Consider the following 27739-nt stretch of genomic DNA (forward strand, 5'->3'; position numbering starts at 1 on the left):
TGCCAACTAGAATGGGGACACTGGCAAAGCCACCAACAGTTTTATTTAAGAAGTCACTCACGCCTAAGCCCTATGGCAACTCATTGAACCTGGATCCACTGCAGTTGAATTTAGAACCTAGACAGTAATCAGTGGACCATGGGAAAGTTAAAGCAACCACAGCAACAACAGTGCATTTGGCAGTATGGGTGTTAAATTTGTCTCACATATCTCTATACTGTATAGCATAGTGGTTTACAGGAAAAGCATGTGAATCAGACATATCCGAATCTGACGAACAGTTTCAACACTTACTATTTGACCTTGGGAAAAAAACATAAAGTGATGAAACCTCTGGTTTCTCATCTCTAAAAGAGGAGCATAATAGTACTTTTCAGAGAGGACTGTAAATAGATTACATGAAATAATGGCTATGTTGGTTATAATGTTATTATCGTCATCAATGATGCTGTGCAGTGACAGTTAGTGCTCATCAGGCAGTCCTCCACATTCTCAGCTTCTATTGCAAGTTATTGGGACCATGTGTTTACTGTGAGGCACAATGATGTGAGTCACTTCCAGACTGAGGCTATTAAGAGGTAGGTGCTTCCTTCACATCTCTGTCATTCCCATCACATGACCTTGGATACCACATGTTCCAGATGATATAGCTCCAAGATGGGGGAGATCCAATAATCTAGGTTGACTTTTACATGAGTGGGAAATTAACCACAGACGTGTGAGGGTTATTTTACTTTTTTACTGTAACATAGCCTCGCCTAAACTGATGAATACAGACCTTTTGAGGTAGGAATGGCAAATCTAATTGCTTCCATTTTATAGTAGAAAAAACTGAGGCTCAAAGATTTAGAACAATTTCTCTAAGGTTCTAGATATAACTAGTGACACTATCAGAATTAGATTTCAGATCTTTTCGTTCCATGGCATTTTTACCGTGGAAGGCAAGAAGCTAGAGATCTTAGATCATGATCAGCATAATCAGAAAATATTTATGATGAAGATCTGAATCTGTGCAATGCCTTCGATGAGCTGGAAATGCATTAACAATCTCTAGATTCACTCATCAAAATAGGTGCTTATAGAATAAAAAATGCCCTGTATATTAGGCTCTTGGTATTCCTTGTGAGAACGGTATATTTTATTATAGTAGATGTCACATGATGGTAGGTTAGTTAATAAAATATCATCTGCTTCACAAGAAAAAAACATTCTTTGGATTGATTTTCCATGCATGTAATATTTCACAGGCTAAGCTTGTCACCTTGAAATTGCAGCGATGTTAAATATGGGTCACTTTTTCCTTCCAGAAATACAATTCAGTAATTCAGTATTAATTCAAGGCAAATGAACTAAAATTTGCTTATCTTATTCCTAGGAGAACTAAAGCTTTTTGAATCTATTTCTTTCTTGAACCCAAATGGATCCAATAGTCATTTTAAAGTGAATGAATTGAATACGTGACAAAATTTTTACTATCTGAAGTTGATTGATCTCATTGACGTCATCTCCATCCCCCAAACTCACCCATAAACCTCCATTTCTAATTTGCCAGGTAGAACAAACATGATCAGACTTAGATCTTGTCTATGATTTCAAGGAAATCGTTCACATTCTGAATACTTTCCACTGCTAAGAGGTTTTTTGGTTGGGTTTTTTTTTTTTTTTTTTTTTTTTTTAGTTTTTGGTTTTATTTTTGTTTGTTTGTTTGTTTGTTTTTATTTTTGTTTTGTTTTGTTTTTTGACAAATTGGTATTCATTATGTTTCCTTTGAGAAAAAAGCGTTCAAATTTTTTAAAGTTCCGGAAAACACCCTCAGTGAGTTTTATTTCTTTATCAATACGTACTCAGAGCCCACTCTAACACAGTTCATACAAAAGGATTTGTTCTTTTTGAGTCAATTCTAAAGAGCAATAATGTTTTTAAAGAGAAAACTTTGCTTTTAACAATTTCAGCTAAGTTTTTGCCAGTTCTTGAGTAAATGAATCATATAATGAGTGCTGGATATTTCAACAGACCTAGGATCTACTTTCGGTTCTTCCAGTATCGCTCTTTAAAAATAGAAAACTCATTTATGCTTATTGAATTTTAATTTAAAATCCAGTAGTGTGGAAGGACAAAGATCTCTAGGGTCACTTCCATTTCTAACTCTACGCACTGATTTCAATACATGGTGCTTTCATTTAATCTGCTTTAACCTGGATTTGTGCAATATGTTCCTAATTAATCTTCTGTATCTAATCGCTTATCCATCACCCACCAAACAGTTCTTTTCTCTGAAGTCACTCATCTTAAAACAGCAATATTTATAAAGATATAATTTACATACTAAAAATTGTACAATTGTACAATTTAATGACTCCGTACATTTATAGAGTTATTTAACAATCACCACAATTTAGAACATTTTTGTAAACCCCCAAATCTCTCATACCTGTTTGTATTTAATCATGTCTCTTGCTACCAATTCCACTCAACAGCTTATCTGCTATTTATCTTTATAAATTTGCATTTTCTGGGCATTTCATAAAAATTCAATTATGCAATATATAGTCTTTTGCGTCTGGCTTCTTTCACTTTGCATAATGGCTTAAGTTTCTACCATGTTATAGTATGTTATCAGTAGTCTATTCTCTTTTCTTGATGAAAAGTATTGCTTTATATGGATATTACCACATTTTGTCTATCCATTTACCAGTTGGTGGGAATTCGCATTGCTTCCAAACTTTGGCTATTATGGAAAATGCTGCTGTGAACATTTGTGTACATGTCATTTGGGGAACAAAGGTTTTCTTTCCTCCAAGCTAGATTATTAAGAGTGGAATAGCCGGGTCTTATGGAAATTTTACTTTAAAAATTGCCAAATGGTTTTTCAAGTGGTTGTATTATTTTACATTTCAGTTAGCAGTACATGAAAGTTTCAGTTTCCCATATATTGACCAAATCTCGGTATTGTCTCTCTTTTAGATTATATCCATTTTAATTGGCGTATAGTGATATGTCATTGTGGTTTTAATTTGCATTTCTCTAATAGCTAATATTGGTGCACTTTTCATGTGCTTAGTAGCTTTGGATTGTAAAATATTTTAGTGAAACATCTATTCAAAGAATTTGTCCATTTTTATTGGGTTGTTAGATTACTTGTGATTAAGTTGAAAGAGTTCTTTCTAGATCATGGCTACAAGTCCTTTTTTAGATATAAGACTTACAAACATTTTCTCGTCGTCTGTGGATTTTCTAAATGCAATATATCTGATCATGTTTCTCTGCTTAAAACATATAGTAGCTTTTTCCCCCTTTAGGTTAGAGTTTTTACAGTCCCAATGTTTAATACCGCGTCTAACGCACTTCTACAGTGATATTTCACCCCATCCTTCCTCCTGCCCTGTGGTCTGCATCCCCTCCTGCTGGTGCTTTCACAGGGGATGCTTCCTTCCTGAATCGCCTTCTCCCTCACAGCACAGTTAATTCTTATTTTCTTCCGTACCTTAGCTCAATCATCACTTTCTGTTCTTTTTCACTAGATTAATTGTCCTCTTAAATATTCTTGAGCCACAGCTAATTCTACATCTTAGCATTTTCCACATTTATTTTCTCTTTAGATAATGCAGACTAAGAAATAATCGTTTGCTTTCCATCATCTTCTCAGTGCCTGGCACTCATTAAAATAAACAACTGAGGGATCATTTACTCAAATACTTGTTAAATACAGGGTCTGATTATCCTAAGTTGGTAAATAAAGTTTAACATGTAATTTCTTTACCTATACTAAGAACCAGGTGCCTTGGCAGTCACGGAGGATACGAAGATAAATCAGATGCATTAATGTCATTTTTATACACATAAATGCAAATAGGCATTTTCTGCATTAACATTATTACAGTCAAAATACTCTCCCTTGAACTGGGCCAGATAATACTTCATTCCACAATTTATCTTGACATAAGTAAGGTAGTTTATGCAAAAAGGTATTATCGGACGCAATGAATTCATGTTTTGAAGTTTTAATGTTTTGCAGTTTTCTCGTTTTTAATGTACAAATTCATTTATTTTTCATGGTAGTAAAAGAGATATAAGCACGAGAAAATTATACTAGTTTTATACTGGAAATATTTAAATGATATTATGTAAAAGTATTTCAACCAATGACAAAAGCCCACAAGTATAATTTTCCTGTAAAGTTGTCATTTGAAACATTGAAACGGGGTGTTTTTGATAATATTCTACTAGAGGAAGCAAAAGGAGGAGGAAAGTGGGAGAAGGGAAAAGAAGAGAAAGGGAAAAGAGAACTGGAATGGGCAGGGGAAAATAATTATTATATATATATAGATACTGCGGATAAGTATGTTCTCTGCTCCCCTAATTGGAGCATCGTTCCTGCCTGCTCATTGCTGTGTGATTTTCAGTGCCTCCCAGGGAAGCAGTATATTGCTTTGTCTCATTGGCAGCCTTGGCCAGGTGACTTGCTTTAGCCAATAGATGATCATGAAAGTGATATTTATCTGTAGTATGTTTTTGCCAGTTCACTTGCTTTTCTCCTTTGCCACAAGAACAACATGTCCCCGATCGGTGTCCCTCCTTTAGCCTGAATCCTGAAATGAGAAACTGTGAGAAGCAGAGCCCCATCCACAGGTAACGAGAGTGAGAAATAAACCACTGTTGTTAAAGCCGCAAAGAGTTCGGGGTTATGGCAAACTTACCTAGAAACTACGGATCAAAATAGGCATCATACATTGTTGAGAGTTTTTCGAGGAAAAATTCATGTAATTTTGTGTTTCTGCTTTTTAAATGTCATTTTATTCCAGTGAAAATGCGCCATGTTAACCTGGCATACATTTCCATCTGTTTGTGGTCCCTAGGTGTTACATACATGTCACACAAAACTATAGAACGAGAATAGGGAAGCAAGTTAAAACAACAGTCACCCCAAAGAATCAATTATTTTTTTTTCTCAGGTGCATTGAAGGGAGTTAGCTTTCCAAAGTTGCTTTGATAAAAGAGTGACACCCCACGGGCATCACCCCAGGTGAGAGCTGAGCGTCCTGTACTCCTGCTTCCAAGATGCGAAGGGCAACAGTATTTGAACTTCAAACAATGGAGGAAAAAGACACTGATTAGATGTTCATAGCTGACTAGATACCTGAAAACTGTTAAATTTGGCTCTTAGGACTGCTTTTTAAAAACAATTTACTGCCAATTTAAGAGCAAGCAGTCTTAGCTGACCTCTCAAGTTACCTGAGAGTCTCATTTTACTAATTTCACACATTGTAACGTTATTTTAACTGGAAGGCTGTTTCTCACTTTATAACACTGAAAAAGCATGATCTGAGAAGTTGTCATGTCCTATGAAGTTCACTTCCATAAATCCTTTTTCCCAAGGGAGGCATGTCAGAGGAGAAAGTACACAGGCCTTGATGTGTTGCAAGGCTTTTGTTCCTGGTTTAATTCATGAAAACGTTTGGGAAAATGGTGATAGAATGAATAGAAAAAACAAAAACCATGAAAACCAGGTTGAGGTTTTTCGCTGATTCCTTGAGTTAGGTGAATCGATGGTGAAAGATACACACAGGGATACACTTTTCCTTTTTACTGTCATTGGTTATGTCTTTTGTTTTATTATTAAGTTGTCCTAAGAGAGGCTAATGTTCACTGTGTATGTTTTCTAAAGATACTACACTGATAGTTCTTAGCTTTTCCTTCAAACAACTCCTCTATGTAAATAACTTATCTCCTTTCCCTGCACCAGCACCTTAGCTTAGCTTAGCTTCTTACCTCCTGACATATTTTCAATCATCCCCTAGCTTATTTTTCCAGTTCCAGTCTCTCTATCAACTTACTCAAAGCCAATTTATCACACCACTTCCTTGTTCAAAGAATCTCCCTTTCTTACTCTTTCTAAAGTCTGGCAACCTCTCCTGCCTTCCCAGTCCTCCTTAATCAACCTTTTACTTGGCTATTTTCTCTGTTCTCTGTTCCTCTCTGAAAAGCCACACTCATCCTGCTAGTCTCTGTCCCCTTGGCTTCCTTCATATATCTCCCCTTGACTTTTTCTCTTGGCTCTCTTTCCAGACAAATTCGACTCATCTTGCAAGACTTTAATTCATTCATCTCCTTAAAAGCTGCTACACCAAGACAGAGAACATGTTGCTCTCTGAATTCCTATGCGCTCTCAATCAATTCCATGAAACTTACTGCTGAAAAAGATTACTGTTTTATATAGGTCAATTCTGCCTTTTAAATGTTGGCATTGTCTTCTCAACTAGATTGCAATAGCCCGAAGGATAGGAACTGTGCCCACAGAGTTCTGAGTTCTACTCCATGCCCCCACCTACTGAGAGCATAGTGAAAACAGCAAATGCTGGTTGTTTGAGAACCAACAAAAGCACTTTTCTTTTATCATTTCTATCTTAATTAATGACTTCAAACTTGAACTTCAAGTATTTTTAAGCAATTTTTGTAAAGTTCCTCAATGTTAAAACACACACACTTTATTGCTAACTCAGAGCATGAGGCGAGAACCAAATGGGTCACACAAAAGTAGATTAGCATAGAAACCTGACAAAGGCAAATCTCTTAATTGTTTCAGGTTAATAAAGTTAGCTAATAAATAACCAGTGTAGATTTGAAATAATCATTAGAAATGCAAACGGTTTAATAATAATACCTTTCAATGTACAAATAGATTTAAAGCATAATAAATTTTATGCACTATTTTGATTTTAGACATTCTGAATTAATCCATTCTCTTGGGTTTGTGTAGTTCCAGTAATTTTTGAAAGCCATAATATTTTATAAATTACCTAGCCATGTGAACATGTTAATTATAATTATTGTTCCCAGATTGCAAAAGCAGATAATAAAGAGTAACATTTGTGGTAGATTGCTTGTATTAATGGCCTTAACTCTTCAGCTGCTCTTGTAAGCATATTCTGGGCTAAGTAACTTGTTATTCTCAAGTTCTCACTCTGATCTTAACTAACTTTTGTTATTCTCAAGTTCTCACTCTGATCTTAACTATGTAATTTCTTTTGTCCACTGAGATACCAGCAAATGTGGCAAAAGCAGACAGAGAGGAGCTATGTAACTGGGCTTGCTCACTCTTGCTTTTCTGCCATGGCCAGGAGAATATTACTAGGCTAGTTTACAGAGAACAGAGCTGAGTCCTTCCGATCATTCTAATCAAGACCCTCTTGGACCAGCCAATAGTCAGCCAACCCCTGGACATTGGAGTGAGCTCAGCCAAGATCAGAAGAGCCTCACAGTCCATCTCTATCTAGGAAGCACAGATACGTGAGCAAGTTCAGCAAAGATAGCCTGTCCAGCCTGCATCAACTGAACCCCGCCAACTTATTTGCATGACATTGAGAGGTTCTGGTTATTTCATTGGCAATATGTAACCAATAGATTGAATAATTCACCTGAACTAGGACAACTTAACGAATAAAAGTGGATGCTATGTATTATAGTAAATCAGCCCTGTCCCACGCAGACCCGGATGTTTGTTTGGCTTACCTACAAGCAATCATTGCATCCCTTAAAAGTGGGTATTTCAATGGAAGTCAAAGATGCCACATCTCAGTAATCGATTTCCTTGGGAATGGACAATACTAAATAAAGTTCATATATGGTGTCTTCAGTGATATGATTCAAATGTAATACTTATTAATATAAGAACATGAATCAGATAATTATATAAATTTATGAAATGGGCCAACAGTAAAAACGAATGACTTGCATCATAAATGGCTACCGATATTTGTCATCTGTGCAGAGGATAGTAGGAAAGGGTTTGTCCTGAGCTAAACTGAACAATTTATATCCTATTTTAAGAGCGCAGCTACTCAGCTTTTGTTGCCTGTTTCCAAGTAGAGTATAAACACAGTGTTGTTAGACATTCATTATGATCCAGAAATTCAGATTTTATCAGAATACCGCAAAGTTGTTTTATTTTTTCATTTTAATGCTAAATATTTCAATTGAAAAACAAAAACAAAAACAAAAATCTGTGTGGCCCACACACTAAATGTGTCTGCAAGTCAAATTTTGTTTATTGGCTAGTATTTGCGACCTCATACCTCTTACCTAGACAAAAGGATAAGTAGAATAGCTAGAATAGCCTCCAAATATGGACCAAAAGATTTCAGTTTGGTTGTGGTTGAAGCCATATGGTACTAAATTAAAAATAATACATTTCATTGAGTTTCTGTCATGTAATTATTCTGGGCTTTTGATTAAGTACCAAAGAGCATAGGTACCGGATACCCAGGTGAAAAAAAAAAAATGGTTCCTTGTATTACTCATCTATTACTGTGTACAATATCCACATAAATTTGTAGTTTAAAACAACACATGTTCAATATAATGCAGTTTCTATGAATCAGGAGTCCTGACATAGCTTAGCTGTGCTCTCTATAACACTATAATCAAGACATTGTCAGGGCTGTGGTCTATTCTGAGGCTTGACTGGAGAAGGATCCACTTTCAGAGTCAGATTTTTGGCAGAATTCAGTTCCTTGCATGTATAAGACTGAGGGTTCCAAGATCTTGCTGGCTATCAGCCAGAGGCAGCCCTAGCTCTAAAACCTGTTCATAGTTCCTTGACACGTGGTGCTTCCTAAAATGACCACTTGCTTCTTCAAATCCAGCAAAAGAGTGAGAGATGACAGGAAGACAGATGCTACAGTGTTTTGTGTATGTAATCATGTACACCTAATTACATGCATCTGGTTACCTTTGCTCTGTTCTATTTGTTAGCAACAAGTCAAAGGCCATGCCCATACTCAAGGTGAGGGGACTGATCAAGGGTGTGAACATCAGAAGGTAAACATCAAGGGTATTACCCATCAGTCTATCTACTACATTTTCTCAAAAAAGAATAATGCTTGTTAAGGTAATATTATTTTTACAACCACCAAACCAGACTTGACTTTACCTAATGGCACCATAGTTCAGAGAAAATAATGATGAGATAGCTTCTTCAGCATGTGGTCATTCATACAGATGGCCTCCTGTTTGCTACGTGTAACCGTTCAGTTCCTTACATTAAGCATTGAGTGATTTATCACAAAGATTATAGACTCTGTGCTGTCACCTACATGTATTTTCATTCTAAGGAGATTTTTGCTTTATCCATAATCCCTCTGATTTTTATAGGCCCTCTTAAAAATGTAACATTTTTATGTAATATTATCCACTGTGGAAACTAAAGACAAAAAAGACACCTAGTTTTGTCTTAGCTCCCAGGTGGTCGCACAAAACATACAGAGTGGCAGGGAACTATGAGAGCCCAGTGCCTACCTCATCGACCAGGTGCCGTGATTTTTGAAGATTAGATGTAAAATGAGTGAATTATTTAAACAGCAGTCGACATTTCAGAACATATTAAAATTGCATTCCCTTCTAATTAACCACTGATGGAAGTACCCCTTGGCTTCCATTGAGCAAATGCAGCAAATTGTTGTCCGCTGGAATAAAACACACAAATGTGGTCTATTGGTCCCTATACCTTCTTCCACTGCAAAATTAACCTTCCATCCTATCTTTCATTTATAAGGTGAAAACTCATTACTCTTAAAAATTCAATGGAAATATACAAACCACTTTGGGAATTACCTGACTCTGTTAAAAAACTAAACCAAAATACGCAGGTAATAAAAGCAAGCCTTGTTGCTACAGAAAAATTGCTCAAATAAGAATTTTGGTGTATTATTGTTTTTCAGTGAACCAATTATAGTGGCTAAAATTGGAACCTAAGTGAATAGCCATTTCATGTTGCTGTAAGTGAACGGCAAGAGTTCTCCATTTCAAAGTCACTTGACATAAAACTTACACATTCCAGACTTTTGGAACTTTCCACCTACTTATATCGCTGCCACTTACACATATCGTTAATCCATCAATAACTCTCAGGGTTGCAACAGCTGAATGGAAAAATGGCTAAGGTTCCCCCATTTCATAAATCTCAAAGTGCTTGTGATTCTTAAAAATACTGCACATATTTTTATTTGCAGTTTCAGAATGATTGAAATAATTTAGAAACAGATACTCTTAACTGGTGAGTGATTTAGTCTGGGGTTAGAATTAATATTCCACATTTTCTCATTTTTAGACAGAGAACTATTTACTAAAAGCATTTCAAGCAAGAGAAATTAATACACTTTTTATGTTGACTTTCCACTTTAATATTAAAAAGGAGAGTGTTTATTGGGGAAAATATGATTTCACGTTTACTCTACATAGTTTTGTGTATTGAAAGTTTCATGGAGAAGAAAATATTGAAGTTTTAAAGTTATAGAGGTTTATTTTACTCTAGTACATATTGAGTATTTTATATCACAGAGATCAGGTTATTAATTTATTCAGTAAACCTGCCCAAAAAGTGACGGTCCCTGAAGAGAAATAAAGCAAGTTCTTTTAGACTGACAATATGAAAATGGAAATGTATTTAAAAATCAAAACTAATTTTAAATTATGTTAATTCATGGTTTCTGAAAGTATACCATGTAGTAATGCTATTTGAACAATTGAGAACAAGTATTCTGCAGCTAGAGAAAATTAGAGGAAAAAAAAGACTCTTGAAATAAAGTTAGAGCAAAACCGTATCTCTAAAGAAGAGCTACAATAAGAACCTTGATTTTATTATCACTTTTTTGAAGGAATGAGCAAATAAACACAGAATCTTTTTTCAAGCCATTTGAAAGAAAAGGAAGCAGTGACCAACCATGTCAATTGAAATGATTCCATTACAATTTGAAGAGCATAATGAATGAAAAGAAAGTATAGAGAGACCAGGATGCCTAGGGAAGTCTCTAGTATGAGTTGCTATTAAAAAAAATAAAACAAGTACAAAAGATAACAAATAAATGTGCCCCGGGGTATGGGCCCTTCCTAATAAAGGCATTTTCCCCAGGGAACATTCAAAGAGCTCTTGTTCTAACCATAACTCTCTGCTAATCAAAAGCTTTTTCTCTCATGCAGTTGTCTCTAATTTCCCTAACCTTTGCTGCAGCACTGAGATCCCTTGTTCAATCTGATTGTTTGGAGCCCAAGTAGATATAAAAGCCCTTTAGCTTGCTACACCCGCATATTTTTAACATTCCCTTTTCTAGTGTAAAACCCTTCAAAAATTCACCTGGCAAACATAAGCTCTTGAAAAGCTTACTTCTGAAAATTAGTGAAAATTTTCAGGAACAAACTTATTAGGACCCTCTCTATACATGATTTATCCAGAGGCTTTGTTCATCGAAGAGAAAATGGTATACTCAATAAGACGGTAGAGTTTTTAAATTAAGTTTTTAAATTTTTGGCATCATCAAATTGGTCTGGCATTAAAATGTCCATAGTGTTTAAACCATTTACCACCATGATTGACATTTGGAAATAGCTTCATTTGGCACTTTATTCATTTCTGAAAGAGTTCCTTACGCACAAACATTTTTGTACCATAGTTTTGATAATAAGCAATATATGGAGCACATTCCCATGTCATTTGTATAGACAACATGTAGCTGTGTTAAGTATTTCAAATTTAATGTGACAGTTTTGTATGGGAGAGTTTTCACACTTTTACATTTATCATCATATCGGATATATTTGGTCTTAATTTTGTCATTTTACTTTACTTTTTAAATTTGTTTATACTTCGTTTATTTTCTATCAATTTTTTTACATGTTCTTCAACTCTTTTCCTCTAGAAATTTTAAGGATACAAATTCTGTTCTCTTTTATACCCTGTCTTACCGTCTTTCTGCTTGTATATATGCTAAAAATAGCTGATATATGCTTGTATATATGCTTAATATATGTATATATATATATATATTAAGCCCTTGCTATGTACTGGGCACCAGAGTAAATGGGTTCACAGTAAATTCATTATTCAATAATTTTATGAAATGGGTCATTTTTCTTCCCCTACTTTACAAATGGAGGACCCCCGCTAAGTAACATACCCAAATTCAGAAGTATAAGGAATGGAAAATAGGAGTGACATTCAGATCTGTTGCACCTGAGAGCCTGTGTTTTAATGTTGTGGTGTAATATGTCTCTTTAATTATCAATATAGAGGAACATGAGGATAGCAGAGAAGATGAAAACACACAGCTGGGGATGTGGAGGGAAGCAGGTTGGTGCATAAATGTAGTTTTCTCTCTCCTAGTTCGAAATACTGTGTTATTATGTATGTTTTTTACATATATGTTAAATATTTCTCCATTTGTCATTTGTTTTATTTTACTTCATGGTGTTTTCTTGCATTACAATTGTAGAGATTCTAAACTACTTTATTTTTAATTTCAAACTTTGGTAATATTTTCAAATGATATTCTATATTACGGTATTTTTAAAATAGTTCCCTATGCTTTCTTTTCTAGTATTTATTTTTTGACTTTAAATGAAATATTGAATATTCTCAACATTTGCTTTACTATATGACATGAGATAAAGCCTAACTCTGAAAATAAATTGCTATGTGATTTTTACAAAATAATTTGTCTAATGAATAATATATATGATGTTTTATATATATATGGAGAGAGAGAGAAAGGGAGGGAGAGAAATGTACATACTGTGGATCTATTTCTTGAGTCTACAAATAGTTTTATTGTTCTGTCAATAATCTAGTACCCCTATCATACTAATTTTAATTATTTAGTTTTATAATACCTTTTCATGATGGTCGAAAAAGTCCTCATTATAATTCACTTTACATGTTTTCCTGGATATTCTAAATTATGTACTCTATCAGATACACTAGAACATTAATTTGGAGAATCATTTTAGAAATATTATGATAAATGGCATTTTTAGTGGAACTTTAGACATTTTTAGAAACATGAGAAACCATTTAACATGTTTAATAGGTATTGTATCAAACTAAAAGATTAATTTGGAAAAATTACATGACTAGAGTTTACGTTTCTTTAATGATAAATGTTACTGAATTCAAAGACAGCTTATTGGAATCAATGAATATTATAATTTCTTCTCATTTGCACCATTGATATTATTAATTTCATGATATCAAATCCCCTTCATATGCTCAGGGTAAAGCTACAGAGTTTACTTATCTTTCGATGTACACATATCTTTACATCTTTACGTATATATGTATATGTCATCATACTATTTAGTATTTACACCTGTATTTATCTGTAATATTGTCTAATTTTAATTTTTTTCTATTTGGAAAACTTTTGTCACTGGTAGTATCTAGATTTAAAAATGAACTGGGACATGGCCTGTAAAGGAAAAGCAGGGGACCTTATGAGGATCCACAGCAAGGGCTCTGATATAGGGTAAGGTGTGAATAAAAAGCCTCTTGGATATGATTTATAATACATGACTTGAAGAATTCATGGAACCAATGCAGGCAAGAAATAGAGGCCATGAAGGAAACCTCCTAGCCAAAATATCAGCATATACGTATAGAAACCTTGAGAAAGGCAAAATGTCAAATTCAAGGAAATGCTAATAGGTCGGCACTGTTGGAGTATAGGAGATGAGGCATTGGGAGTACTCAAATTTAGAGTCAGAAAGAGGAGTGAGATCATGGAAAGCATAATGTGGGGAAGTAGCCAAAGAGGAGGAATACCAGAGGCCATCTTGGATGCTGCCAAGAAGGATATCACAGGGTTGTTTTAGATGGGCTCAGGATGTTCGGCTTTCACGACAAGAACTTACACTGGAGCACATACTATGGTTAATCCAACTAGTATCTCAACAAAGGTGATACACGGCATGATTTTTCCACCTCTGTGCTCTGCTGTTTATGGTGCAAAATTTCATCTTAAGGCTGGCTCCCGTCTTGTCAGTAGGAAACAGTTACATGAGTTCACATTCCTGAAAAGAGATCTTTTCCTTTTTATTAGATCTTCCCAGAGGTCTCCCACAAACATCTCCTTATGTTCCATTAACTATAATTAGGCACCTGCTCATTTCTGCATAAGCAAGAGAAGTGGAGATACTTTAAGACCAATCACGACGGAGCTGAGAGTGGGATCAGCATTTCACAGGGCACGTGGCTCGGTGGTGAAGGGTTAGGTGCCTAAAATAGCGAGGCTTCTGTTAGAAAGGAAGAAGGAGATAAGATGCCGAAGAGGCAACCAGTAATGTTCGCCAGAAAATTAATGTAAAATGAGGACTGGAAAGTGTGTATTTGATTCAGCAACTTCATCATTTGTGAACATACCAAGTTTCAGCAAATAGGAAGCCGGATTGGAGTGGGTATAAGAGAGAATGGGAGGATTGTTTCATAAACTGTATAAATGTCTAACCATATCCTTGAAACTAAGAATACAATAAAATAAAATGCTAAAACACTGAATTTTAAACTATAAAAAAGAGAGAGAATGGGAAGTGAAAAAATATAGTTTGAAAGTATTTTCAAAAAGTGTTGTGAAGAATACGATACTGATGTAGAAACGAAGGAAAGGAGGCATAGGGAGTGCAACCAACAGGGCAAGGAAGGCCGTTGGAGGTGGGATCTAGACAATGCGTGGAAGATTCAGCCGCCAGCAGAGGGCGTGACTCCTTTCCATCGCACTGTAGCGGTGAAGGTATGGATCGAGATGAAGGACTATTTGAATCTGTGTGGGAACATGTAATTATTCCTCTGTGGTTTGAGAATGTTATTTCTACCTGAAATGGAAGGTAAGGTCATTAGCAGAGAATGCAAAAGGCAAAGGAAGTCAGAGATATGAGGAAAATAGAGAAAAGATCAAATGGTCAATGAAAGTTAAAAAAAAAAAAATTCTTGCCAGGGAAGACAGATAAGGAATCCAGATGATGTTGGATACTCAGTTGGGATTTTATGCTATGGCTCTCCATCTTGTGAACATTTGCTTTTGTTTTTCTCTATATTTTTTTTTCTTTCAGTGAGTAGTGGTATGTTATCAAGAAAATATGTTTTGTGTGTGTAGGCATGTGTGTTTTTAATAATTGTACATGTATGTACTATTGGGTGGTATCTAACTCCCAGAAAATATTTTTTCATTTCTTAGACATGCTAGCCAACTAGGCTAGATATCCATATTTTTCCCTCAAAATGTTCTCCTTAGCTCGAAGAGTATAATTTTGAAATAACATAGTTTTATTTTGTTGAGGGTAGCTGTTTTCATGTTAATATGTTAATATCATATTTGATTTTTCTAGGTATAGATCTCTATTTGTTCATTTTACCTGGCATAAAATGTCTTTTTCACTCTGCTTATATTGTTCTTTCTTTACTTTAGGAAAGCTTTAATCCACAAATCTATTAATTTTGATTTATTCTATCAGATATTACTATAACTAAAAATAAGTTATGAAAGAAGCTATGAGAGTGGGAACAGACACCGTCATCAGTCTGTAGGTCGAGTCCCAGCATTCTCATTGATACATGACTGAAATCCATGCTCTAAACAAGTGGTTCTCAAAGTTCGGTATCAGAACCACTTGGAAGACTTGTTAAAAGACAGTGACTGTCTATCAATTCTCCTGCATTTGGGACGTGGTTACTTGTAGGAAGCTTTTTGGAAGAGCTAAGATTTGAGCTAATCCTTGAGGAAGACATCCGGCTTTCTAATGTTTCAGATTATTCAAGATTGGGGTGGTCAGCCTAGGAAGGAGAAAGATACTTGCCTATGATGACATTGAAGAAGAGATAAGATGAGCCACTGGTCTGCATGTTATTGGCTAGAGAATAATCAGGTATTACATGTGTTGGACGAAACATCACCTGAGGCCCCTTTCAATGTTGCTAGGCACTAGTTTGAAAGAGGAGGAGAAAATAATATTTAAGCAAGTAGACTGGACTCGAACAGGTCAAAAGTCAAACCCCAGCTCCACAACTGACTAGTTCTGGGAAAAGTCGGGAAAAGTATTTAATTGCATTCAATCTCTTTCTGTTCCTTCAGTAAGGCTGCCATAACAAGGTACCATGAACTGGAAACTTAAACAACAGAAACATACTGTCTGAAACTGCTGAAGCTAGAAGTCTGAGATCAAGGAGCGTTGGCACTGTGACATTCGCTGTGAAGTAAGGGTAGGATCCGTCCTAGGCTTCTCTCCTAGCTTCTGGTAGTTCCTTGGCTTGTGGCAACCAACATGATGTTCTCCTTGTGTGTCTATGTCCAACTTTCCCCAATCGTAATTCTACTCTGCTATGACCTCATCTTAGCTAATGACATCTGCAGTGACGCTATTTCCAAACAAGTTCCAAATAAGGAGGTTAGGGCTTCAACATATGAACTGGGGACGGGGGACACAATTCAACAAATACTACTCCTCTTCCTGTGAAAGAGGTTTAAACTTATTTAAATAATAGTATTGCTGTGGAAATTAGATGAGAAAAGGCATATAAAGTTTTATCACATAGTAGCCTTTCAATACGTTGCAATGTTAACTTAAAATGTATCCACTCTCATGTGATATCCTTGACATTGTCATCTTTGTCCTGCCTACCATCTGCATTAAAGTCACAGGTCATCTGCAATTGCTCCTAATATGTTAAGGATATAGAAGTTTCAAAAAGATATCCTGGAAATAAAAATTGTTTATCTTTTGTTCATTTTTGTGTTTCATTCCCTCCTACTTGTGGAAGGGCTTGGATCTGTCTGAACCACTTCTGAAGAAGCAGAGAATTATTGCCTTGTGGGCGGCCCCCTTCTGAGAGAACACGTCCAGGGCAAAGGGCAACTCTCTCTTTATACTAGACCAGCACTCACTTCTTTTTCTTCCTTTTTTATTTACTTATGTAATATTGGCTGTTCGCGGCTCGCTGTGAAAGGCATCGCAGATGACAGAGACTCTGCGCTGGGACTGTGATCAGCGGGAACCGAATCGATGCTGAGAACACGTTCTAACAGTTAAATAGGCAGCTTGCAGGTGGTAATGACTTTCAGTCACAATTTGTGCGAGGCCCAGTGACATGCTTCAGCTTGCTAGTCTATTACCGAGTCCTCGCACTCTCGATCTATTCCCAATTTAACTCCCCAAAGTTCCCGTTCACTCTCTCCCTTTGGCTCTCGTTGTCTTTCTTATTCAATTACAGTGACTTTGGTCAGGGTCTGAGTGGAAGTCTGGTGTAGCTCAAGGCAAAATTAAGTTGCTGCTCCAATCCCACACGCAGGCATCTGGAGTGAAAAAGAGTGTGACCATTCGTGGGCATGCACTTTTATCATATGAATGGAATATTTTGATCAACTTTCTAAGGCACCTGGTAATATATTTCCTGCTTGACAAAGGAACACTCAGAAAGATAATATAGGGAACACTGTGTCTTCGTTTCTAAGTTACACTGAACATCCCCCTTTACCTCCCACTTCCATGAGAGAAGAAAAATTAAGGTGAGCCCAAAGAGAAAAGATTATCCAAACCATGTTTATATAGATACATATACATACACATTTGTGTGTATGTACACATTTTTAGTATAGTTGGAGATAAAACTCAGGCCAAGTATTTATCCAAGAAATAACTACCACTTATTAGGTATCTACGACGCATGCATGTAAGCTCCAATCTTCCTTCTAAATACTGCAAGTTTATGTATTATTCATTTTTCTCTGGTGAGAAAACAGAGGTTTAATGAATTTAAGTAACTAGACAGAGTTACATCACTGTTAATAGAAGAGCTGGAACTGCATCTTAAACACCTGGATGGGAGCCTGTGCTCTGGGTAGAGTTTGCTGATATAACTCTACATCTATATTTCTAACCACATTGTCGATACATAGAACATATACTCTATTTAGTTTTCCCTAATCACAGAGCTTTTCCTGCAGGGCAAAGGTGCCATCAGTAAGGAACTACAGTGCCTTCCTTGGTATCTGCCCCTTTAGCTCATCCTCCTGTCTGAACATACTAGGGAAAGGCAGGTCCAGGTGAGATCCTGTTTTGCTGTCCAACCAAACTAAAGAGGAAAGCATCCTTTACAGCTTCCATTTCTGCACTTCTAACAGAGCCCAGAAAATACTAGTCAATTTTAACCTCTTTCCAGCTCAGCTCCCTTTCCTCCCACAGTTAATTGGAAACATAGTCATGTTTATTTAATGAAATCCATATAAAAAGTTTAGCAATATTGTATCCATAATAAATTAATATTTTTGTCAGCTAGACTTGTATTCAGATTCTATCCATATTCTATCCCAAATTCAATCATTTTTGAGGAACCCGAAACTTTAACATCTATATCTTATATTTTATATAAGAAAATCATATTTGAAAACTGCTATCGAATCATCTTTATGATGGCATTTGATTGTGCCCTATCTTCCTCTATTGTTTCTAAATATATCACAGTTGAAATCACTAAATAATGATCTGAGTGGTGGGCGGGAATTGGATTATCATAGCCCTCCTTTTCCTTATGAACGTTAGCACAGTTATGTACTTATAAAATTCATCCAGTGTGAACCGACTTTGCATAAACGTTTTTACGCACATGACTCGATGTTTTCTCATACTCGTTTTGTTATTTGCCTTTACAAGTTGGTGCTGAAATGAAGCCAGAGCGGGCGGTCTTGGCGTCAGTTGCATTTTTCCAGTGGAGAGTGGAGACGGAACACCCTAAAAAGACCGACCATTAGGGACTCCAGTGAGTGAGGAAAGGCGAACTACCTAGATTTTTTTTCATCATCCTTTCTAAATGGGGGCTCCACAAGATCATTAACACCTGACGCTTTAAGAGGCATTTATTTTACCCAGTGAGTTTCCTAAGCATCATCTTTGAGTGAATTGAGAATATTTTCTAATTGAGGAGTTCAGGAAAGCTACGGCGCATTTCTATTACTCTTTCATTCTAAAAAAAAAAAAGTAGGAAAGAGATTATTTGAGCAGCAAACGCTGAGCCCCAATTTAGGGGTATGTGGAGACTGGTGTGCATGAGAATTCGTTTCTTCTAGTCTAAGACTGGTTTTTGAGAATCTTACTCCCAGAGAGGCGACTTAAGAGATCTTCCCATTCCCCACAGTTTCTCTTCTCCCCTGAGAGAAAGAAATGACTATATAGATATATAGTCACATAAATTTGGCCAATAAAGATGGTGCATCAGGTCCCACTGGTCACTGTCAGTGATGCTAGAATTATTGTGAAAGAATCTAAATATAGTCAAAGAGAAAAGGAACTTGCTAAGTAAAGACTTTACAGCTGACAAAATGTCAAAAAAAAAAAACAAAACAAAACACTACTGAACTTAAAAAAGAAGGAGAAAAATGACTATAGATTAAGCTGTTCCCAGACAGGCTGTTTTAAAGCTCTCATTCAAAGAAACGGTCACAGTTGTGATAGTTACAGTTATTCCCTTCTTTTGTCACAGTAAATTTACAGGTTTTATTAGGTGAAGTGTGATAAATAATGAAGCAATAGAAACAATTGATCCTACGTCGGGAGAAGTAGGGCATAGTTTCAATTCCAGTTTCTAAATCGTCTTTATTAGCCTTGTGACTTTGAACAATTCCCTCGATTTCTTTGAGCCTCAGTTTCTAGAACTATAAAATACTAATCTTCAGTCTCAAGGGTAATGGTGAAAACCAAGAGATGAAATATAAACAAATCCTCTTTATGTGCTAAAGAAATTATTACAAAGTCCATGAAGATTTGCTGTTTGAAGTGGGAGTATTTTCGTTTATTTGTATTTTGTGCTTTACAGACATTTTATTCAGTTCTCATAACACCACCAAGAAATAAGCGCAAGAACATTAAGTGACTTGCCTGAGGTCAAAAATGAATACATAGTTGGACCTACACTCTTCCTGTCTGCCTGATTCTAAATTTTTTTGTAGTCTCTGCATTATATAACTCCTTTAGCGGTCTAGTTTTTAAATGTCTCCATTGATTTAACATTTGTGAATCATTTGCATCATAGTAGACCGTGAAGGCCACCAACTAAAATACAGAATGAGAAATGAAGGCAGAATCTTGGAACCAGAAAGTTCTGTCAAAGTCATCTAGGTGACTCCCTGCTTTAGGTAAAGCTTGCCAAACCATTCTAGACACATTGTCAGGGATGAAATTAACTGCTCTGCTAACTCCTCCTGTGCTTAACCATGCCTGCTACCCGCAGAGTTCCTCCTTACATCATGTGAATTCGCTCCAGCTGCAATTTATGCCCTTCTTCCCTTATTCTTGCCTCGTCAGAGAGGGAGAACAGCTGGTTGCCATCCTCTGTATAATCACACTTGGGATAATGAAGGCGGTTTCTGAGCCACTCTTCAACAATTCCAGCTCAGGTCTTGGTACACAGATCTATTTACTGGGGAACTGACAAAGATGGCAAGTAGAGGAAAAAACATTTACAGCGTATTCGCACCTAGTAAAACGCTGAACAGGAAAACTGATTTAGGAGTGAATATTGTTCCTTGTTATTTTACCCCCACTCACACGTTCTACAGTTGTTTTAAACCTAAAACCTGTTCCATAATAGCTAATGATGTGATTTTTTTTTTTTCATACAATTTGGATCTGGCTTTATCTGAGTTTGAGATAATTAAGTCAGGAAATCCAAGGTGGGGAAAAAAAAGTTTGGATAGGAGCCAGCGGGATATTGGATCCAAAGTACATGTGTCTGAAATTAAATTTGGGAGTTAGACTGTGCTGTCCTTACATCATGACAGCAAATGAAGGGGAACCTTCTGTGTGCTAAGAAAAAAGAACATGAAGGCTGCTGCCTTACGGGAATTGCAGGGAACAGGGATAATTCCCAGAAACTAGCCAGACCGAATGGCTGTTTGGCACACCAACGTGAGGAAACAAGAATGGAAGGATCCCTGTAATTCCCTTGCCCACGGTCCTGAGAGATCGCCCATGCACCCAGTGGATTTGAGCAGGTACGACTGCTGGGGTGTGCAGGACATAAAGAATTGCTTAAATGGACTGACCTTTATGGGGAACAAGCCCTCCATTTAGAAATCAGTGAGATGTATATTGTTTCATTTATTATAGCTTTATATTTGGATACTTATTAAAAAAAAAAGATTTTTGCATTTAAGTGTCCCTTATTTGAGAAGCAATAGTCTCCATTAACAAGTCGGGTAATAGCATCCTGAAAATATGATTCCACAAGAACAGATGAGGCTCTATCTGTGGCTCCAAATGGCTGAGAGAATGGTCAGACCATTCATTTTCATTCATTTATTCTTTCACCCAATCATCCATCAGTAAAGCGGGGATACAACTGTACCCACCTCATGGAGAGGATCATGAAATAGCACGTGAAGAGTTTATAGTAGTGCATGGTACATAGTAACAATTCATAGATTTTCTATGTTATTATTAAAGAGGAAAATCTATAGGCCTTGAGGAGGGCATCCAGGAGCACATGAAACTAGCGTTTAATGTGAAAAGTTCTCTAAGACAAACTTCTAGAGCAGCAAACGTCTGGGTTAACTTTTCAGAAGTAAAAGAGAATTTCAGAAAGAAGGTAATGATGACAGTGCTGGTTACAGCCCATCAGGAATATTTTGTTTTTCTTCTGGACATAACACTTTAAAAGAATCACGATGAATTAGATTGTATCCATGGGAAGCAATCGAATGGAAAATAAGTTTCCAAACTCATTTGAATGAGGAAAATCTGAGAAAATTCTGTGTGTTCAATTTAAAGAAGAGTTAGACTGAGATAGGCTGGTGCTCTTGCATGACTGTCTATGGAATATAAAATCTTTCCAGAGGATAAAATCCGGGACACATGTTGTGGAAGACTCAAGAAAAATTTTACTCACGGACTAAAAATGTTTCCACCAATAAGATTTGTTCCAAATATGATTGAACTGTCTCAAGTGGCATATGGGTAACTAAAGTATGGAGGGTGTTGAAGAACATATTTAGAGGCTGAGATATAAACCTCCCCAGGTCATTTTTATATTCAAAATTTTATAACTTGATTAAGTGCATTTCTTGTCCTCGATATTCCTAATTAACGACGTTTCAAAAACCAAATGGACAGAGGATGCATTCACCAAAACAGTCTCTGTGCAAATCTATCTATCTGAGGGGAAGTAAAATGTTTTACCCAAACCAAATTTTAAAATACAAAATAAAAATGAACTTCCTATGATTTTCTGCTTTAAATATTAGGGAAACAATCGTCCTTTTGCTTACTGGCGGCACTTCCAGACATTGTACTTTGCAAAGTCTCACTGGCATTGTAACCAGATAGTGAGACCAGAGAAGGTCCACCTCCTGTAGAGGCATGTTACTGACTGTGGTGAATGCCATAATCGAGGAATGCAACTAGAGTTTTTAACTCAGGGCAAGAGTTGCTTGAGCAACCCTTTGAAAAACGACGACTTGCAAAGACATTGGACACAGCAATCAGTCACTTGTACCCCAACATCCTAGTGAAGATTTTAATCCATGACTATTCAGTGTGATTGAATAAAATTCAAATTTCTGAATATGATCTATAAAATCTTGCAATTGAGACGTACAATCTCAAATTCCCTTTTCCCTTTCATTAATTTTAGATATACTATTTGCTATCTCTTGGTCAAGCCCATCTCATTTCTTGGTGCATTTGGACTGTTTCCTTTGTCTTTTCTTTCCTTAGATCTTTGCATAGCTGTCTCCACATGAATATTTAAATTTCAACTTGATATTCTTTCCTGATCCCCTCCATCCTTTATTATTACTCTCTATACTATTACTCCACTTTATTTTTTCATAGAATTTTTTAAAACATTTCTGCAATACCTGGAACAGTGTTTGGCACATTATGCATTCATTAAATATTAATTTAGCTTAGGTATTTATGTGTTTATTATCTTTTCCCCATTAGAATGTACTCTTCGTGAAGGCAGAGATCCTTTGTCCCCCATGTTCACTGTAGCGTTCCCAATGCTAGAATAGGGCTTGAAAGAAAGTGATACCGCAATCATTATTTTTTGAAGGAATGAATCTTGCTCGTGGCAGACATTCATATGCGAAGAACTTAATTGTACTTTAGGACAGTAGATGGTGTGATTTTGCTTTTGCTTAAGTACTTTTTATTCTTATGCAGTTAAGATGGAAAGCCCTGGGCTTACAGACTTGGAAGAAGATTTCTCATTCTGTGTTCATGGTGATGAACTGTGTAAGCCAACTGTGCAGGTCAGCCCTAACTACTCCAGCCCACGCAGCTCTCTTTCTTCTTTGAACTATTGGAGCACCGCTATTCTAAACAAGACTCCCTCCCCTGAAGGTAAAACTAGAGGCTGTGCTTGAGGTCAGTGCTATAAATATCCAAAGGTCCTAAAATGCTGGAGAGGAGTCATAATAGAATGCAAGTAAAGAAAGTAACGTAAGTGTCAAACAGTGCTAGCAGAGATGTATTCAGTGAGGAATAATAAACATCTGCCAAGACCTGCAGCTACTGGATGCAAATAGAACTCAGAGAAGTCAAAGAAGACCAGAAGCTACTTTACCAATTTCCCTTTGTCTATCTCAAAGGAGTCATATGTTTCTAATATATAAACTCTATTACCTGTGTAGATGTGGTCATTTATTCTAGAAAAGTTGCTCCTCTGAATATTGAAAATACAAAATCAGAGTCAAAAATAGTTATAGAAAATAAAAATTATGTGTAGTATATGTACTTCTAATCCTATATCATCTTTTATATTATGATCACAATTTGCTATTATTTAGAAGAATATTTCCTTCATGCCAATCTCTACCACTAGACTTTAATAATGTCAGACATATTTAATCACCATTTATTCCTTAATTAATTATTTAAAATAAATTCAGCAAGTATTTATTGAGTAACTTTTATGACGGTCACTGTTATAGGTCCTAGGTCAACATGGTCTCTACCTCACCGAATTTATGTTCTTGTTGAAGGAGGCAGACATGAAATATGCAAGATGATATTAGAGATCGATAAGACCTCATAGAAAATAAAGAGCCCTGAGGCAACAGGGATTAGGGATGGGGGGATGGTGCCACTCAAGATAGAATTGAAGTTTGGCCTCAATGGATATTAAGTTGAGACTTGGACATTGAAAAGAAACCAGGAAAACAATGCTCCAGCCATAGAGACAAGTCCACAGACTGCAAGGCACACATGAACTTGGCCTGGCTGAGCAACTGCAAAGAGAACAACTTGATAGCAGCCTAGTGAGCAAAGATGAGAGCAGGAGCCGATGATGTTAGAGAGGTGGGAAAAGGAAAAATCAGGCTGAGTTTCGTACGCTGTAACTGGGGAGTTTGGATTTTATTCTAAGTTCATTGGTAGCTTTTGAGCAGGGAAGGAATCTGGTCTGATTTACATGTTTCAAAAGATTGCACTAGTTAAAATAGAACAGGTTATAGGAAAGAGGAAAAGACCAGTTTGGGAGACCATATTGGAGTTGACCAGTTGAGAGACAAGAATGGTTTTAACTGTGGGTCTGCAGTGAATATGGAGACAGAACTTGAAGAAAACGCTGAGAGTTTAGATATAGAGGATACAGAGGGCCAACGGCAAGGTTTTGGCTTGAGCATCTGGTTTGATGATGATATTTATTTATAAAGATAAGACTGCTGAGTAAGAAGCAGGTTGGGATGGTAAGAGTAGTTATTAATATCATTCTTAATAAAGTCCGCTCTGTATAGCATATGTGTCATAGGTACATGAAGCTCAGAGCAAGTTTGGCCAAAGATATGTAACTGGAAGTCATAGCATATCATTGATATTTAAAGCCATTGACTTGGAGGTGATCACCCGGAGAGAAGATATAGAAAGAGAAGACAGTCATAGATGTTTTTTTGACATACTATCTATTTAAACCTTCACAACAGCCTGATACCATGAGTATCACTGTTCCCCCTGTGCCCCATTTTACAGAGTCTTAAACTCACCTTCAGAGAGAGCAACTCGTGTTGTTTAAAGTAGCGTGACCAACTACCTATAAGCAAAACTGAGAGAATCTTGCCTAACCTTCTTGAGCTAACTGGCCTCAAAATCTTTTGCAATGGTTAACACATTCTCTTCTTTAGCAGTGTTTAAACTCTTAAGTTGTTTCTTTCCTTTAATTCCTCTGTAATGCTGCTTCAGACTGATTTTGGTCTAGCATCAGGGTCTTGGTTACTTGTTATTTCTCCTTCAGTTGCTCTAAGAATTCGTCACTTCTCTGTAATAGCATTGATTCTTCACTCCTTTCTTGCTGAAGAGGTTTCCTATGGTATCACTACTCCAAGTCACTCTGGGGGAGGCTGAAGGAAACACCCACACATCGTCCTTATATTAGGATTCCAAAAGGAGTGGCCTGGTCTCTTATTGGCTTTCTATTTTCTTTTTTCTTTTCTTTTCATTTGTCTTTTCTTTTCTTTTTTCTTTTCTTTCCTTGCTTCCTTCCTTCTTCCCTCCTTCCTTCTTTTCCTTGCTTCCTTCCTTCCTTCGTTCCTTCCTTTTCTTTTTCTTTCTTTCTTTCTTTCTTTCTTTCTTTCTTTCTTTCTTTCTTTCTTTCTTTCTTTCTTTCTTTCTTTCTTTCTTTTTCTTCCTTCCTTCCTTCCTTCCTTCCTTCCTTCCTTCCTTCCTTCCTTTCTTTCTTTTTCTTTCTCTCTCTCTCTCTCTTTCTTTCTTTCTCTCTCTCTCTTTTTCTTTCTTTCTTTCTTTCTTTCTTTCTTTCTTTCTTTCTTTCTTTCTCTCTCTCTTTCTCTCTCTCTCTCTTTTTTCCTTTCTTTTTTCTTTCTTTCTTTCTTCCTTGCTCTTACTGCTTATGTTTGCATAGAGCTTATTTATTTCCCTCTTTCAGTTTTTTATGTACCCCCAGGGGTCCTAAGGACTAGGTGGGAAGATAATTCGGGATGACATTAAATATACTCCACTCGATTGTGAGGTCAATATGAATACCGCTGTATCTATTCTAGCTGGAAAACAAAGCAAAAAATGTATGTTAGATATTTCATAAACACTCATGGATGGATCTTTATGCAATTTTAGTGCAATACTCTGCAAATGTGGCAATTTCATAACATTAAGAATCTAGTGCTATATACATTGAGAAAGTCTCGGTCAGCTTTACCCAAAGTATTGTCCTCAACCCACTGCATCAGGACTCTGCATGAACATCAGCAAACATCTGCACTATAGCTTACAAAGGTACAGACTGAATAGATTTGAAGTGGAATTCATAAGCTTATATTTTTAGAAGTCTCCTCATATCATTCTTAGATAGAATATACTTTGAATACAGCTGATCTAGAGGGTAACCTCTTTGCAGGTCTGATGATACCATGGACAATGGCACAGCATGCTATGCACCAGACACTATTCTAAGTGTTCAAAAATGTAGTCTTGCTAGGTGGAAGAATCAGGTGATTCCAGGCAGACCACTTCCAGAGTCCGCTCTTAAGCACTATGCCATGTTTTCTTTAGCCTCATATAAAATGCCTAAATTATCAGGTGTTTGCAATGGAATAAGCCAGAGCACTGAAATGTGTCCTCTCGCACCATTTCCTCCACTATGTTGAACTGAACTGTCGATAAGATTCCCTGAGTTGAATCTTAAGCACTTAATGGATATATGTCGATTACCCAACTACCTGGAAAACAGGGTCTTTTTAAGTGATTTCCAAAATATGGACTACAGAGAATTTAATCGTAGAGGGAATTTAACCCAAGAGCCAGGGCCTGTCATGCTGGAGAGTTAATCTCACAAATATCAGAAGTGTGAGTACTTTGGGACCTGGGAGGGAGACATTAATTGTAACTATAGTGAACCTTCCCACCTTTCTAGTCTTCTAACGGAGAGATACATAAAACCCATCACTCCCAGCCAAGTTCCAGATAATAGAGCCACAGTGGTTTTTCCAGGAAAGGTTTGAAAAAGTTCACTAAAGTGAAAGCACATTGAGATGCTCTTGAGGATGTGAAATAAAGGTAAAATGGAAAAAATAAATTTGTTGACTAGAGAAAATGACAGCCACCATTGTCCCTGAGGTACTGAATTTTAACATATGGGATCCCTAGAAATATGGCCAGTCTCTATCATTGTCCTTTCAGGGGCACCCTGTTGTTCTAATAAATTAATAGTGAAATCATCGCTAGCTGAAGAAGCTTGGTTATTGTAGAAGCCTCACACCCACTTTCTAATCTGTATTATATTCTATTATAGTAGCAAGAAGTGGAATTTATGGGGCTGAGGGCAGGCACAGACCACCAATGAGTCTGTCCGTGAACATTGGTAGAAAATAGTTTTCAAAAATTCGACAATTATTCTATTAAATAATCAGAAGTATCCTTATAACTATAAATAAGCATAAAGTAATTTAGTTATAATTGAAAATAATGACAATGGCATTTGTACCAAAAGTGTGAAATCTAAGGCCATCTCCTAGAGTACAAGTTCCGGAACCAGATGGTCATCATTTACATTCAGTCTCTGCCACCTAATAACCAGTGTTCTTGAGGGAATCTCCTAACCTCTCTGTGTTTCGGAGTTTCCTCATTTGTAAAATGTAGATAATAATATTGCCTATTGCATAGGTTATGGGGAGGATTTTATAAATCGATACATGCAAAGCTCTTAAACGGTACTGACATAGAACAAGAATTGTATGTTCATTATTATATCATTACCGATTAGAAAGATCCTAACATCTCCACCACAGACTTACGATCAGAGATGGTTTAGGCCACATGTTACATAATGATTCAGAGGAGGGAGGCCATCACTGCAGGCCTCCACATTGAGTCTCCACTCTGAACCTTGGTTTGACCACCTACAAAATGTGAGTGGGAACGCCAGCCCTTCCAACTTCTCAGCACTGTTGTGATAATTAAATGAAATAATGTTTCGGAACAG

This window comes from Pteropus medius, unplaced genomic scaffold (assembly GCF_902729225.1).
Source record: "Pteropus medius unplaced genomic scaffold, Ma_sr-lr_union100, whole genome shotgun sequence".
Taxonomy (NCBI): Eukaryota; Metazoa; Chordata; class Mammalia; order Chiroptera; family Pteropodidae; genus Pteropus; species Pteropus medius.